At 36.4% G+C, this 16807-nt stretch overlaps 1 protein-coding gene across 1 annotated transcript in view; it reads right to left on the bottom strand.

The window, feature by feature from the left end:
* The window catches only part of OFCC1 (orofacial cleft 1 candidate 1), a 449171-nt gene that overhangs the window by 208543 nt on the left and 223821 nt on the right, over window positions 1–16807 (bottom strand). The gene's annotated exons all lie outside the window — the stretch shown is intronic.

The following is a 16807-nucleotide window of genomic DNA, read 5'->3' as shown; positions in this document are numbered from 1 at the left end:
GTCCTCCTCCATGTTTCTTTTTTTCTCCTATCTTATCTTGATTTTCATTTCAATTTTTCTCTACTGCTTTAATTGAATTCTTTCTCATTCTGTCCTTGGAATTGTAGCATATCTAAATATCAATGTCTCAGGTTAATCATTATTTTAATTATCTAATCAAACAATGCTGAAACTAGAGAATGTTTTGTCACCCTCCTTCAAATTGATAAGCTAATGTCATTCAGTATTTTAGTTCTTTTAGTTCTGTCTTATTATTTTGCCCCCACAAAATAGACACTGTTAGTATTATTTTATACTGTCAGTAATTATTCAGATTTATCTACATGTTTATCCATTTCTGGGCTCACATTTCTTCTTATATATCAGAAATACCTTCTAGAGTCATTTTTATTTCATCTGAAGTATAGCTTTTAAAAGTTCCTTTACTTAGAACCTAATGATAGTAACATCTCAGTTTTGTTCATCTAAAGATTTATTTGGTTTTGCTTCCTGAAATACAGTTTTACTTGCTAAACAACTTAAAATTGACAGGTACTCCATTTTGACACAGCATTCATGGTTGCTATCAGTCTAAATTTTGTTCCTTTCTAGAAAAGAGAATAATTTTAAATTCGTCTTTTTGCCTTTGGTACACCCCAGTGCCACCACAATGTATATAGGTGTAGATTTCTTTTTACTTTCCTGTTTGGAATAAATTTTGTTCACATCTCTGATGATTCAAATCTGTCACCAGTTCTGAAAACATCTCAACCACTACACATCCAAATATTGCCTCCTCATTCTCTCTCTTGTCTCAAATTTAAAATGCTAGATCTTCTCATTATAACCTCTGTGTCTCTTCCACTCAATATTCTATTGTCAGTCACCCTTTTCTATAAGCTACATTCTGGTTTATTTCTTCACATTTGTCTTCGTATTTACTAGTTCTCTCTTTAGCCGTGTCTACTTACTGCTAAACTATCCATGATTTCATTACAATAAATGCACTTTTCATTTTAAGGATGTTGTCTTTTTAGAAGCCAAATTAGTCCAAAACTAAAAACTAAGAGAGGTATGTACCTATTTTTCCAAGTTCAGCAGTTGACTGTTGACTCTGGTCTAAAAGAAGGCTTTCCAGGCATGGCTTGCTGAGGAATGGGGCCAGGTGGTGGCTAGTCTTTTTATTCTCAGTTCAACCAATTAGCCAGGACAGTATTAATTATCTCATGCTGATGACAGGTCTATTGTCTCAGTCTATATCAATGAATGAAATGGAAAAGGAGAGCCTTTTGCATGGTGTTAGTGTGATTCATGGTACTTCTGTTTCTGCTTTCACTTTTGGGCAGATAACAGTACAGGACTGCTTAAAATTCAGTGCTTAAAGGAAAAGGGAACAGATTTTCAGTAAAGTCTAGGAAAATACAAATGGGTGCTTGAAGATGATGATGCAGATTAGAGGGCAATATGAAGATGATATAGCAAAGAAGTGAGGAGGAGGAAGAAGAAGAAAAAAACAAAGGTAGGAATATGGATGGACTGCTGACTCAGTTCTAGTGGCCTGATGTCAGTAAATGTGTGATGGAGCTGTTAAAACCACCAACCACCAGCATAGACTGTGGTTTTTTTTTTTTTTTCTGAGACAAGGTCTTGCTCTGTCATCCAAGCTGGAGTATAGTGGTGCAATCTTGGCTCACTGCAAGCTCTGCCTCCCAGGTTCAAGCAATTCTCCTGCCTCAGCCTTCCAAGTAGCAGGGATTACAGGCACCCGCCACCAAGCCTGCCTAATTTTTGTATTTTTAGTAGAGATGGGGTTTCACCATGTTGGCCACAATGGTCTCAAACTCCTGACCTCAGGCAATCTACCAACTTTCTTTAAAAACTTTCTATCCTCTTAGACTGTGTGTGTGTGTGTGTGTGTGTGTGTGTGTGTGTGTGTCTTATAATTTATTTTATACACATAGCATACATATTTTAAACCTAAACTATAGGATGTACTTGAGTATCATAGTTCATATTTAATAATACTATAAGATGTGGATGTGGTAGAGACACAGCTTGCCAATTACATTTTTAGCAGTCATACCAAAGAATGAATATTTCATAAGAAACCTAAAGGGATTACTTTTTGAGTCTTTCATTGGAGAAAGAAGACTATCATCTGAAGAGGCAGCTTAAGGGGACTGTTTAGATGTTGTAAAAAGCCATCAAGTTTATTACTTGTGACATAAATGGAAACTTTTTAAGTAGATTATGTTCTGACATAAAGAATTCCAGTTAAGACACCAGATTGCAAGGCAAAGACACAAACAGCTGCTGTAGCTTTGAAACTGTACTTACTGCTCACTTGTTCACAAAAATGTTTAGATCAACTTCACCACTTTCAAACTTTCTGCAGACAAGAGGCATGGATGTATTACAGGCCTAGGGAATGGTTTTAGAAACAATCAAAGGCTAACACAAAGCCAAGAAATGTTCAGGGGGTGCAAGCCTCCACCTCATGAATGAAGTGTTCACTACAAACACTGTGATATTATTGAAGAAAACATGGGCAACCAACCTATGAAACAAAATGAAAAACTTAAGCCATAATAAAATCACTGCTATCATACTGAAGCAGTCCTAGGGAATCAATAAACAATTTGGTTTCCAGAGTATATGAATTCTACTTGCCAAAGAGAATCTGAGGGACCAATTCTTTTTCGATGCTATTCTCTCTATTCCAGTTTCTGCCTGTTTAGAGTCCTTCCACCCTTCAAGCCTAGGTCAGCATCTACTCCTTCACAAAACACTACTTCATTAGTTCTTTCCATTCCTCTAACACTTAGCATGTATTGATCTTCCTTTGTGCTTTTACCTTTGAATTCTGTAGCATGTAACTTGCATCACTATTCATGCTTGTTATAAGATGATGCCACTTAGAAAATTTCATAGCAATCTCAAGGCTTCCTGACTACCACGTCTTATTTGTGGTTTTAACAATTCAATGATGCCAGTGAGAAAAATATTATTACTGTTACCTCATTGTATGCTTGGCACATAGAAGACAGTTGGTCAATATGAGTTGAATAGGTGTCAGTTTTTGACAAAGAAACAAAACTTCAAAGATACTTTCAGGTTTACACAGTTAAGAAACAGCAAAACCATGTCTTAGCATATACCTTGATCTTCAGGTTCCCAATCCAAGATGCTTTCCATTACCAGGGTTGCCTCTCATATTCTGCCTTGTTTTTACGTGCTCACACACTCTTACACACACAGAAGCATAACACACTTACATGTATGCTCACATTCTCACAGTTACTCTGAGACACATTCACACAGAGACATATACACACAGTCACACACAAACTCTTATGTACCCACACACTCACACTTTCTCACACACTAACATACATACTCACTCACACAAACACACATTGACTCACACATTCTCCCACATTCACACTGACAAAAACATACTCACATATTCTCACACTCTCACACACACAAGCACACACAGAGCTTACCCACTAGATTGAAATATCTTATCTACCACGTTGAAATTGTGTTCCAGTGTGAACGACTAGTATCAACTGGTTTTTAGTCCACCCACAGTGAGGCTTGCAAATAAGTTGTTTATTGAATTTAAACAATTGAAATACCTATTCAATGACAAATAAACATACTACACTCTCCTGAGAAGTAATTTAAATAAACTACAATAAACAAAAGCTTTTCTATTCTTTCTTAAAGCTCTCTTGTGCTCTACTGAGAAGGAGGCTGATTGACTGAAATGAAAAAAAATAATAATAATCCAGGAACAACCAGAAATGAAGATGTACAGGAAGTAGAGGATTCTTCAACTGGAAGTGAAAGTATACAGGAAATTTGAGGATTTCTTTCTACACACTGTCCCCTATGCCCATCTGGGAGAATTCTAACCTCCTTCTCAGCCAAGTGCTCACACCTGCAGTCTGAACAGTTGGGAACCACCAAGGAAGGCGTCCTTACTCCCAAGAGGACCAGACAAGTTGAGAAGGCAGCAGGGCACTGACAGGACCAGAATGATCTTCACGAACCCTCAAATCTCTCAAATCTCCAGCCTCCACACCCAGAGCAAACCACTGTCCCTGGGAGTATTCCTTAGGCCACTCTGTGAGGTGTTGCATCTGCATTCAGTGCTAACTGAGAGAGCAGGTGTCTTCATTTCCAGATATTAACAGCTTGAATGTTGTTTGGTGACACATATTATAACTACATAAAAAATACCCATTGTAAGAGATCATGCTGGTTGTTTACTTTCCCTGGTTTCCATTACCTGTGGAATGAATAATGAATATTTTAAAAGTATTATTTGAGAGTCATCAGTGAAATCATTTAGCTTGAGTTATCACAGTTCTTGAATTAGCTGGGGTGGGGGAGCGGAGATGGGTCATGAGTGGAACCAGAGGAAAAGATGATGCCAAAGGAACGTCACCACTCTCATCCAGAATCAGGATTTTGAAGAGTTGCCCTAGGTGGAAACTGACTGTACTATATGGTTATGTTTTTCAGGGCAAAATAAATCAATTAAATATGTCTACAGAGGGGCCAAGTATTACAGCCTTGTCATCTGTTTCCAAGACTTGTTTCATCACCAGTATTATCTATTGAAGAAAACATGGGCAACCAACCTATAAAACAAAATGAAAAACTTAAACCATAATAAAATCACTGCTATCACACCGAAGCAGTCCCCTGAGAATCAATAAACAATTTGGTTTCCAGAGAATGTGAATCCTACTTGCCAAAGAGAATCTGAGGCATCAATTCTTTTTTGATGCTATTCCCTCTACTCCAGTTTCTGCCTGTCTAGAGTCCTTCCATCCTTCAAGCCTAGATCAGCGTCTACTCCTCCAGAAACCACTACTTTAGGAATACATAAATAAAAAGAATCCCAATGCAATGTGCAGTAAGTGGGTAATGGATACACTAAAAGCCCCAACTTCACCACTAAGAAATATCTCCATGCAACAAAATTGCATTTGGATCCCTTAAACATATACAAACATTTTTTAAGTCCTGTTTCTATCCTAATATTTAATAAATATTTAACTCCTTTGCTAACATAGGAAACACTTTATGAATGATGAGAATGTATTGACCCCAAATAACATCCTTCCAGGTCGGGCGCGGTAGCTCACACCTGTAATCCTAGCACTTTTGGAGGCCGAGGCGGGAGGATCTCGAGGTTAGGAATTGAGACCATCTTGGCCAGCATGATGAAACTCCATCTCTACTAAAAATACATCCGTCTCAAAAAAATAATAATCCTTCCGAATTGCAGGAAGAATATAAAAGTTGCTAAGATTGCAGGTTGATGGTAAACATGTTTCATATATGAACATAGTTAAGTATTAATAATAAATATTATTGCTATTAAAGTTCTATAGGTAATGCTTTATCTCAATTGGTCTTTAAAACAGCCTATGAAATTACTCCCATTTTAAAGTTCATTCCCATTTTAAAACTCAATATTTTTATATTTATTTTTTTTTTATTTATAATTATTCCCATTTGAAGCTCAGGAAATTTAAGAGGCTTTCCTGAGGACATACAAGCCAACATTTGACAGAGAGCAGTCTAGATGCAAACCACATCTTCTCATTTTAACTCAAGTACCTCTGGGAGCTGTTGGAGGCACAGATAGAGTCCATGTGTTTTGACCCAAGTCCGCTAGCCTTCACACAGTGACACAGCTGACAAATTAAAAATATGAACCCCAGAGGGTCATGGGTGAAAAAAAATGACCAACATTGTTTTTCATGTACAACAGCCATTTAGTTAAAAAGAAATCACGAACCTATCTTATTTTACCTCTTAAGTGTTAGAGGGAGTGAAGGTGTAAGAACACTTTCTGGGCTGGATTTGGATCTAAGTTATTTGTATACTTAAAGCAGAGTCTCTCAACAGCAACACTATTGAAATTTGGGGCCAGCTATTTCTTCTATGTAGGGGTGACGGAGACTGTCCTTTGCATCTTTTGCAACATCCCTGGCCTCTACTCACTAGATGCCAGTCGTGACAATGAAAAATGTGTCATTTTTGACAGACATTGCCTCTTGAGAAGCAAAACTCACCCTTCTCCTTGTTGAGAACCATAGACTTAGAAGTATGATTTATTTTTTCTGCACCTGAAAGGAGTTCTGTTTAATCTGAATTATAAAATGTCACTGAGAAATGTTTCCAAACTTCCTTCAGATGTAGAGGAAATCCAAAAACAGATTCTTTTCCCCCACCAAGTGTGAGAGGATTGCCTGACCATGAATTACCAAGAGCAACTATCTTGTAGTTGACAGCGACTTCCCTGACCTTCGATTTTCTGCCATGGATGGGACATTCACCATACATTGTATCCTGATAGCACAAAAGCATGCTGTGAGTGGTAACATACTTAGAGGATGTTAAGAATTTGGGGGAATTTTGTCATTCAGATATTTTTAGGTAAAATATGACAAATATATGAACTGTGGTACTAGAACCCAAGGGGCTTTGTGCCAGTGTGAAATGAGTAAGAGAGGAAACCAAAAACAAAAATAGAAAAAAGTGAACCCACATGATCAACTGATTTCCAACAAAAGTTCCAAAGTAATTCAATGGAGATATAAAAGTTTTTTCAACAGTGGTGCTAGATCAACTGGAAGCACATATGGAAAAAAAAATAACATTAACTTTTACCATACAACATTTACAAAAATTAACTTGAAATAGACCACAGATCTAAACGTAAAACCTAAAACTACAAAAGTTCTTAGAAGGACACATAGGCAAAAATCTTCACAACTTTGGGGTAAGCAAAGGCAGAAAAATATGTATATACATATATATACATACACACACACATATATGAGATATTGGACTTCATCAAAACATAAAACTTTTCTTTTGAAAAGTACCATTAATTAAGTAAAAGGCAAGCTATACGCTGGGGATAAATATTGGCAATACATTTAGCATACAAGAATTTGTATCCAGAACACATAAAGAACTCTCACAACTAAAGAAGAAGACAAACAACTCAATTTTTTAAATGGGCAAAAAATTTGAATGAACATTTCACAAAAGGAAAGATACATAAATGGTCAATAAGCATAGGAAAAGATGCTTCACGTCACTGGTCACAAAGAAAATGCAAACCGAAGCCACAGAAAGATAACACTGCACATGCATTAGATTTGCTACCATGTAAAAGGTTGATCATCCCAAGTGTTGGCAAGGATGAAGAGGAATGGGAACTCTCATACAGTGCCAATGGGATGTCAAATGGGACAAACATTTTGGAAAACAGTTCAATCGTTTCTTAAAATGTTAAAATACACCTACCATACAATCAGCCATTCTGGTTCTAGCCATTGACTCATGAGATATAAACAAATGTGCCCACATTTGAATATGAAAATATTCATAGCAGCTTTCCTTATAACCAAATACTTTGAAAAACTCAAAATTAACATATATCCGTACAGTGGAATACTACTCAGCAATAAAAAGGAATGAACTATTAATATATGTAATAATATGGATGAATCCCAAAATTATTATGTCAAGTAGAAGACACCAGTCAAAAAAGAAAATATACTATATGATTCAATTTGTATAAATTCTATAACATGAAAACCAATTTGTAGTGATGGGAAGCAGGTTCATGTTTCCTGGGGTTGGTGTGGAAGGAGGCATGAATTTCAAAGAGGTGCAAGGAAATTTGTATAATGACAGACATGTTTGCTAACTCGGTTGTGATGATGATTTTAAGGGTGTGTGCCTGTGTCAAAACTGTTAAAATTGTAAACTTTAAATATATGTAGTTTATTACACTTCAATTATAGCTCAATAAAGTAAAAAGGAACAAGTTGTAGGAAAAGAAAAAGTTTCATCTTCCTAATAGAAATTGTGATGAAGGACATAATTCACCCCAAACATCTATTATTCCAAAGTAACTACTAAAGACAATTTTGGTAAAGTTTTATGTTGCATAAACACCCAACCCATGACATACCTGTGCTTGGGAACCAGTCTAACTAGTGTATCTTGACTTTCCAGCCAGAATTTACAATAACAAAAACCTACACACACACACACACACACACACACACACACACACACACAGAGCAAAAGAGAGAAGTGAGAGAGAAATACACTCACCACAAAATTCTATTACAAAGCACAAATCACCTGTGTTACAATTATTTCCTTCTGCCATCCTCTGCATTCTTTCTTTATTTGAAGCTGTCATAGTTCTGTCATATTTTTGTTCATAAAATAGCTAACCTTATTTAAATAAAATGATACATCCTTACAGAGTGAAGTATTTGAGCTGGGCTTATATTAATGCTTCGACTAATGCAAGTGTTATGAAAGTTTAGAAATCTTGCAGATGCATGAATAAAGTGAATTCTATGTGCTTTATATTTCATGCATGGGAAACCCAAACTGAAGCAAAGCTGTATTTAGTTGCTGTTGTAAAGGTGCCAGACCTGAAAGAGGTATACTCTGAGTAAGGTCTCACTCATGTCCCTAATCTAAGCTAAGTCAAACAGTAAATGCATTTAATATTATTTGAGTCACAACAGAGAGACTAAGTGAACAACCAAAAAACGATTTAGTTTTATATTTTCCTGTATCTGGCCTCTTTGGGCATCTTTTCTCCGGGGAAAAAAAAAAGGCTGGAAACCAACAAACTAGGACTTGAATACTTGTTAGGTGTATTGTATTTTTGCACTCATAAAATAAAGGACTGTAATTCTATGGCTTATAATCACATTTTGTGCTTCTCTTTGTTTCTCTCTCACAATGGTGAATTGTACATTATGTCACAGGTTAAGCATTATATAGATTTAGGGTGAGCTGACTGATGCTGACACAATATCAGGCTCTTACATCACAACTTGAGCATTACTAATCTGGCCAGTGTAGACATAAGTGAAGACATTATTTGCAAAGACATTATGCTTTTTTCTTTTTGCTCCAAGATCAGCAAATGCCTTGATGCAAATGATGTTATAATCCAGAAGAAAGGTTAGCACTTAGGAAGCAAAATAAGGCAAAAGAGATAAAACAGGTCAGAATGAAGGAAGAAGAAAGATAATATGCAAGCAAACAAGACACAAGATAAACCTAACAAAAATCTAAATTTAAAAAGCGAGCCAGCCATGAGCAACTAGACTCCAAAAAGTAGGAGCAAAAATATCAAGAGTCACACACAAACATAAGCAAACTTATTCTAATTATTTTTAAATATGGAAGTAATGATAGCCAACATGAAGAACAAACTGTGATTTAAACACACAGACACACACACAAAACAGGGGAGACACACACATGAAACAGGGGAGACACACTGAATTTGAAGCATGGCTTTGTAACTTTCTATCCTTTTCATCTTGGCCAAGCCATTTAACTCTATTCTCCTTCAGATTTTTCTGTTTACTCAGAATAATAACAACACAATCAAAGGAAAGTTGCTATATGAATAGAATAAGATAATGCTGATTGAGCTCTTAAGACAGAGCAAGGAGCATTATATACCCAATAAAGTGTAGATACTTTTATAAATTTATTTAGGATCTATAATAGAGAAAAATCTAACGCCATAGAGCAACAAATCAGTTACCCTAAAGATACATTAGTACTACATGTCTACATCAAAAATGTCTATAAAATATGGCAATGCTCACTTAAGGGAAACTGAGAAATCTACAATGATATAGTTCATCCACATGATTAATAGTAGAGATATTACAGGAAAGAGAAGAGACCAGAAATGAAATCAGTGTTATTCAAATTATTTTCTTGACTTAACAAACAGTTTCAATATAGATTCACAGAGGGCCCAGAGAACCACCCAAAAACAATCCCAAAAGAAAGACATCACCTTTTTGCCATGTTTTTAAATCTAAAAGATAAAAGTCATATTTTACCAGCTACAAATAAGAAGGTATGATGGTTAATTTCAGTTGTCAACCTGACGGGATACCCAGTTAACTTGCAAAGCATTATTTCTGGGTGTATCTGTGGGAGTGTTTTCAGAGGAGGTTGGCATTTGAATGAGTGGACTCAGTAAGGAAGCTCTGCCTTCACCAGTGTGGGCGAGTATTATCCAGTCTGTCAAGGGCCTGAGAAAACATAAGGGCAGGGGAAAGGCAAATTCACTCTGTCTTCTGGAGCTCGGATGTCAAGCTTCTACTGCCTTGGACATTAGAATTCCAGGTTCATGGTAGGGCGTGGTGGCTCACACCTGTAATCCCAGCACTTTGGGAGGCTGTGGTGTGCAGATCATGAGGTCAGGAGTTTGAGACCAGCCTGGCCAATATGGTGAAACCCCATCTCTACTAAATACACAAAAATTAGCTGGGTGTGGTGGCACACGCCTGTAGTCCCAGCTACTCTGGAGGCTGAGACAGAAGAATTGCTTGAATCCGGGAGGCAGACGTTGCAGTGAGCTGAAATCATGCCACTGCACTCCAGCCTGGGCGACAGGGCGAGACTCCACGTCAGAAAAAAAAAAAAAAAAAAAAAGAATTCCAAGTTCATGGGCCTTCCACCTCGGGGATTTACAACAGTGAACACCCTGGTTCTCAGGCCTTTGGACTCCTGACCCACAGAAACGATGAAATAACAAATTCACGTTCTGTAATAATTTGCTATATACCAAGAGAAATACAAAACACTATCATTAGCACTAAAAAATTATTTATTTTCTCAGATTTTCTTTGTATGAATCTGCTTAGAACGACATTTCATCTTCTGAGTTCTTGGCATAAGTGATTGCTATTTTTCTTGCTTTAAATGAGTTAGAGTGATTAACATCTTCAAGACACATGAAACCAGGGTAGCACAGGAAAACTCCTACTGCAGAGCTAAGACAACTGGCATTCATCCAGGCAGTCATTCTGAGCTTACCAGTCATGGAAAGCCTTTGCTTCTCCCTAATTATTTACAAAGTCATCTTGAATCATGAAGGTGTAAAAGTAGTCAGGGAAAAAAAGAGAAACATGTGTGGTTAAACTAGGCTGACTGAATTTTTATTAGCCTGAAAAATCAGAACAAAGAACTTGGTAGCTTCCCTAAACTCCTTTTATGGTCTCTAAGTTGTCTACCCACAGAATCTACAAGTCTGACCAGAAGGCTGCTTGGTTCAACTATTTAGTTCTCCAGACTTTGGCACTATACTACTGTGAATCAAAGCCTCACAAGGATTTCTCTGACATATTGATTTTACATATGCCTCTTGGGATGTCTGGGTAATGGATAACTATTTCCATTCTTGAAAAAAAGCATATTTACCAAGTGTATTAGTCCGTTTACATATGCTATGAAACAATACCAGAGACTAAGTAATTTATAAAGAAAAAGGGGTTTAATGGACTCACAGTTCCACATGGTTGAGGAGGCCTCACAATCATGGCTGAAAGCGAAAAAGAAGCAAAGGCACGTCTTACATGGAGGCAGACAAGAGAGCATGTTTAGGGGAACTGCTCTTTATAAAACCATCAGATCTTGTGAGACTTATTCACTAACATGAGAATAGTACAAGAAAAACCCACCCCCATGATTCAATTACCTCCCACTGGGTACCTCCCACAACACGTAGAGATTATAGGAACCATAATTAAGATGAGATTTGCATGGGAACACAGTCAAACCATATTGCCAAGGATCTCAAATATTTACGAGTTCAAAAGATACCACATTTCTGATCTTCAGAGGACCACAGCTAAATCACCACAAAATGTAGACACTCATCCATATTTTTCAGGCAACGAGCAATTCTCTATAAATCAGGGTTCCTCAATCTTGGCACCACTGACATTTTGGGCTGTATCATTCTTTTTTTTTTTTTTTTTTTTCTTTTTTGAGATGGAGTCTCGCTCTGTCGCCCAGGCTGGAGTGCAGTGGTGCAATCTCTCCTCACTGAAAGCTCCGCCTCCCGGGTTCATGCCATTCTCCTGCCTCAGCAGGAGAATGTAGCTGAGACTACAGGCACATGCCACCATGCCTGGCTAATTTTTTGTATTTTTAGTAGAGACAGGGTTTCACCGTGTTAGCCAGGATGGTCTCGATCTGCTGACCTGGTGATCCGCCCGCCTCGGTCTCCCAAAGTGCTGGAATTACAGGCGTGAGCCACCGCGCCTGGCCTGAATCATTCTTTACTATGGGAGCTGCCCTCTGCATTGTAGGATGTAGGATGCTCAGCAGCATCCTTGGCCTCTAGATGATTGTAGCACCCCTCTTCCCCAATTGTGACATCCAAACATAGTCTAGACATCACCCAATGTCTCCTAGGGATCAAAAGAGCCCCAGTTGAGAATCACTGGTATAAACTCACCAAATAGGTGGTCAAATCCCTGCATGCATTTGAAAAGTCACTGTGGGAAGACTGGGCAATGACCATTTCTATATCTATAGCGAGCATCCACCTACTTTTTTAGGATTTTGTTTCCCAAAACACTAGCCTTGAGCCACATGTGGCTATTGAACTCCTGACATGTGGCTAGTCTGAAATGAGATATGTCAGGAGTATAAAACAAACACCAGTTTCAAAGACTTTGTATTTTAAAAAGTTAAAAGATTTTATAGATTTTCTATTGATTACATGTTGAAATAAAATATTTTGGATATACTAGCTTAAATAAAATATTAAAATTAATTATATTTGCTTCTTTCTACTGTTTGAATGTGACTACTAGAGAATTTGAAATTACGTAAGTGATTTGCATTATACTTATATTGGATGGTTCTGTTCCAGGAAGCCAAAGCTCTTTGCATGTGAAGTAATTTTGTTCCTCATTAAGCCCACAGTATTTAAAGAATGCCCAGTATGTGTGCACCTAGGAATATAGTGGTTGCTTTTGACCCCACCTATATGAGATAAATTTATTTATGCCAAGTGTTGTCATTTTATTTTGCAGATATAAAAGTAGAAACTCAAAAGATAAATCCCTAGAGCCATTCTCCCAATTGCAATGCCAAGACTAATTAAATACGACCTATTGCTCCTCATCACAAGTAGTTTTCAGCCACCAGACATACATGTCCCTGGAATCACAGCATGTTCCTTGTACTATAATTACTATGGAGATAAAAATCAAATTCCCAATAAACAAATTTCAGACACCTTAGAACAATAAAGCCAGCATTTGTTAAGAGAAAATAAAAATATTTTTATTTGTTGAGACACTCAGACAGCATTATTTTGTATAATAATTTATCACATATTGAAAAACAGAAAAACATTTTTCTTCTCATTTCCCATCACTTTTAGATTCCTTTTGTGAAGATTTGTGCAATTCATTGTGGTCGACGCAGGCCCCTGACTTTTTATGTATACCTAAGTTGCATAATGTGCTAGGAGTGCCTCATGGGATACTAAACTTAAGATCAACTGAGTTAATTTGCTTTCTTAACTCAGGTTTGAGTGGGCACTAAACTTAAAATCAACTGAGTTAATTTGCTACCTTAAGTCAGAGAATTAAATCATGACCGCCCGAATTTTTTCCAAGTATCATTGTAATCATGATCATTTGACTAAGTAGAGCTCCAAAATTTGTGTCTACTCTTTCTGTTAGAAGCAGAACCAAAAATATAGTAAGGGAAAGATTCCACATCTTTTTTTTTACTTGTGAACAAGAGTGAAAGGTAGCAACTATAGCTGTAAATATTAAGTTACGTTAGAGTAGTTCATGATGCAACACTTTCCTAGCTAACGTAGTATAATCTTCTACAAGACCCATTACTCGTCTAGAGGAAGGCACCATTATATCCCTTCAGATATACCCCAGGATATCTGAGAAATGCTGCATGCCTCCAGACAGTTGAAGAAGACACCAAGAGAAGAGACACCTGCAACTGAGCCCAGCTGACAGCAACCCTGCATGGAAAGGCTCATGTCAGAGGAAGGAAGGAGTTGGGAGAAGCCTCCTAGTGCACCTGAGTGCCATGTACCCGAGAGCAGCATTGTATTATTCCCCCAGAGCATGCGATTTAAGTCAGGAACAAGATTACTGGCATGGGTATGTATTTACTTACTCATACTCACTTATCTGTCTTTTGTTCTCTCATTTTTCAAAAATTATGTGCCAGGCACTATGCTAAATGTCCTGTGTTTCCTGGTGAAAGAAAGTGACAAGTAGGCAGCAATAGGCAATAATCAACACTAGACAATTACTAATACTATACTAAAAACTGATTCTCCACCTAAATTTGAATACCCACAAACGGGAACACTGAGCTATCAGGGTTTTTCAGAAAGTTTCTTCATGCTAGGAGTATTCTGTCCAGCTCTTTGTGCTGCAAGTGTCCATGGCCTAGTTCTTTCACCATTCAACCATCACATTCAATAGTTACTTAATTCAATTTCTTTTCCTGAAGATAGTTAAATTGGTCAACGTGTTTTCCTCTTTGGTATTAATACACAATTCACTGGTATGAGGATATCTGTAGTAACTAATAAAAACTGCTTCTTGTTTTTATTATATCAATTGGAGGTATTCTATTAATTCATGCATTTAATATTTTTAACATCATACATTTATGGAAACAAATGAAAACTTGATGAATTGCACACGATTGAAATTGAATGAGTTATATCAATCCATATTGGTTGTTTCTCACATCATATATTCATGGGAATGTGTGAGAACTTTACAACCTGTTCCCAGTTGTAATTTGTAGGTGGTAGATTAGCTTGTATTAAGTGATTTTAGTCATGAAAGCATCTGACCAAAACATGCCAGAGAGCCTATTCCTAATCATCAGATAGCTCAGCTGTGCAAAGCCTAACAAGAGATTTCCTTCCACATTTCCTTACAGTTCTGACTTCTCCTTTCTAATATCCACCAAATCATTTTAAATTCCATAAATGTTCAAAGAAGCATGTACCCCAAATTAGAAACACTATTCCAGTTTCATTTCTCTGGCAGGCATTTATGGAGGCCAAATTTTACTGTTGTGGGGCTTGGAATTGAGAGTTAGTAATAAGCAATGAAACAACACCAAGCTCAAGTAAGTCCAAGGTAAGATTTGATCTGCAGGCGTGGTGCTTCTTAGAAGTGGGTTCTAGTGAGAAATGTAACTCATGCCAATAAAATTAACTCCAGAATTCAGCGCTCAAGGCTCTGCTACGCAAAAATTCCATTTATTGCAAATTGTGCTATTTCCAATTTCTTTTAGTAATAAAATGCATGAATAGCCCAAAAAGGCTATAAATAGTCAACTATGCCAAGAGGTTTTTATCAGAAGCTCTGGTAGAGCAAAGGGACCAGAGCTCTCTGATCTCTTTCTCTCTTCCCTAGGGCAATGCTCCACAATAACTCACTAATCATTAATAATTCTTTTGCCCATTTAGTTTCAATGAATACATAAATCAACTATTTACTCTAGGATGAGACATGGGAAATTGTTTGAAGCCAAAATTCTTTTGGGCATCAACAGTATGTAAATTATATCCCCTTCTGTTTGAACTCTGAATAAGTAAAAGAAAAGAGGGAGAAAAAGAAAATAAGATTCAATGCTAGGTAATTTTTTCTGTGCCTGTGTTTATCATATGTCACACTTTCTTAGGTTGGTTCAGTAGCATATTGGTGAAACAAAAGAACATGATACCTACTGACTTTTGATGAAGATGAATGATATGGCATGCTATCAGGGTGAGCAGTTTTTGTGTTTCCATTTCAACATTTCATTTTATCCTTTACTTAAGCTCCTCAGTAGTTCAAACATAAATTATTTAGTTTAGGTAGACAAAGATAGTAGATGCTATTATTTTATGTACTGTCCTCAACACTATATTAAACCAATTTAAAAGTATGACACTAAATAAACAAAGGAATAGAAGAGATTACTTAAGGTTCAGAATCTTATTATCAGCATCACTTTATTAAAAAAAATTAGAAAGAAGATAAAATGCAACTAAAATATTAAAACAAACAGATATAGTACTATCTAATATAAAATGTTTAAAGAGTAAAACCATTTGCCCCTTCAAAGCAAACAAATCCAATGATTAAATGACTGATAGGAATGATTTTTTTTCTATACAAAATGCAAAAATGATATCTTTCAATGCAATATAAGTGTTACAATCTAATTTAGGTAGCTTGTAAAATGCCACCTTCAACAGTTCTAACATAGTATAATCCCTTCTGAAAACCCTAAGGCAGTTATGTAATATAAACAACTCAGAAAAGTGTCAAAGTTTTAATTCTTCTATCCCTAGGCATGTTCAGAACTTAATTTTCTTAAAAATTCCTATCACCAAAATTTAATGTATGAGTAAAGAGTTTTAGAAAAACCTACCTGTCTCTCTGTTCCAGGCAACACTTTCCTTTTGAAACTGTATCTCTACGTCTACTGTGGTTTCTATAGTGACAATTTTGTGTTGGTTTCATTGTTGAGAAGATCTTGGGTAAACTCAATAGGAGTGGAAATTGTTTCACCTTGCCAGTTGGCTTTGAATTAAGAGTCGTGTGGCAGTTAAAAAATAGATTTCCTCTGAAAATAAGATTCCCAATTATGGCTTCCTAGAAATGAAGATAGTTATGCTATAGAAGAAAATATGTTTACAATACATTTGCTGAGTAAACGTTTATATGTCTGTCTTAGAGGAATAATCTCCCCCCAAAAAGAAAAATATATATATATTAAAAATATATATACCTATAATATATATTTTTATATATTAAATATATAATATAAATATATATCATCTATAAAAACATATCTCATATATAATATATATCTCATCTCATAATATAATTTATAATAAATATATAAGTACATACATAAATGTATGCAGTAGAACTTTAGAATCACA

Source organism: Rhinopithecus roxellana, chromosome 4 (genome assembly GCF_007565055.1).
Source record: "Rhinopithecus roxellana isolate Shanxi Qingling chromosome 4, ASM756505v1, whole genome shotgun sequence".
In the NCBI taxonomy this organism is placed as follows: Eukaryota; Metazoa; Chordata; class Mammalia; order Primates; family Cercopithecidae; genus Rhinopithecus; species Rhinopithecus roxellana.
This window is presented reverse-complemented; position numbering and strand designations above follow the sequence as displayed.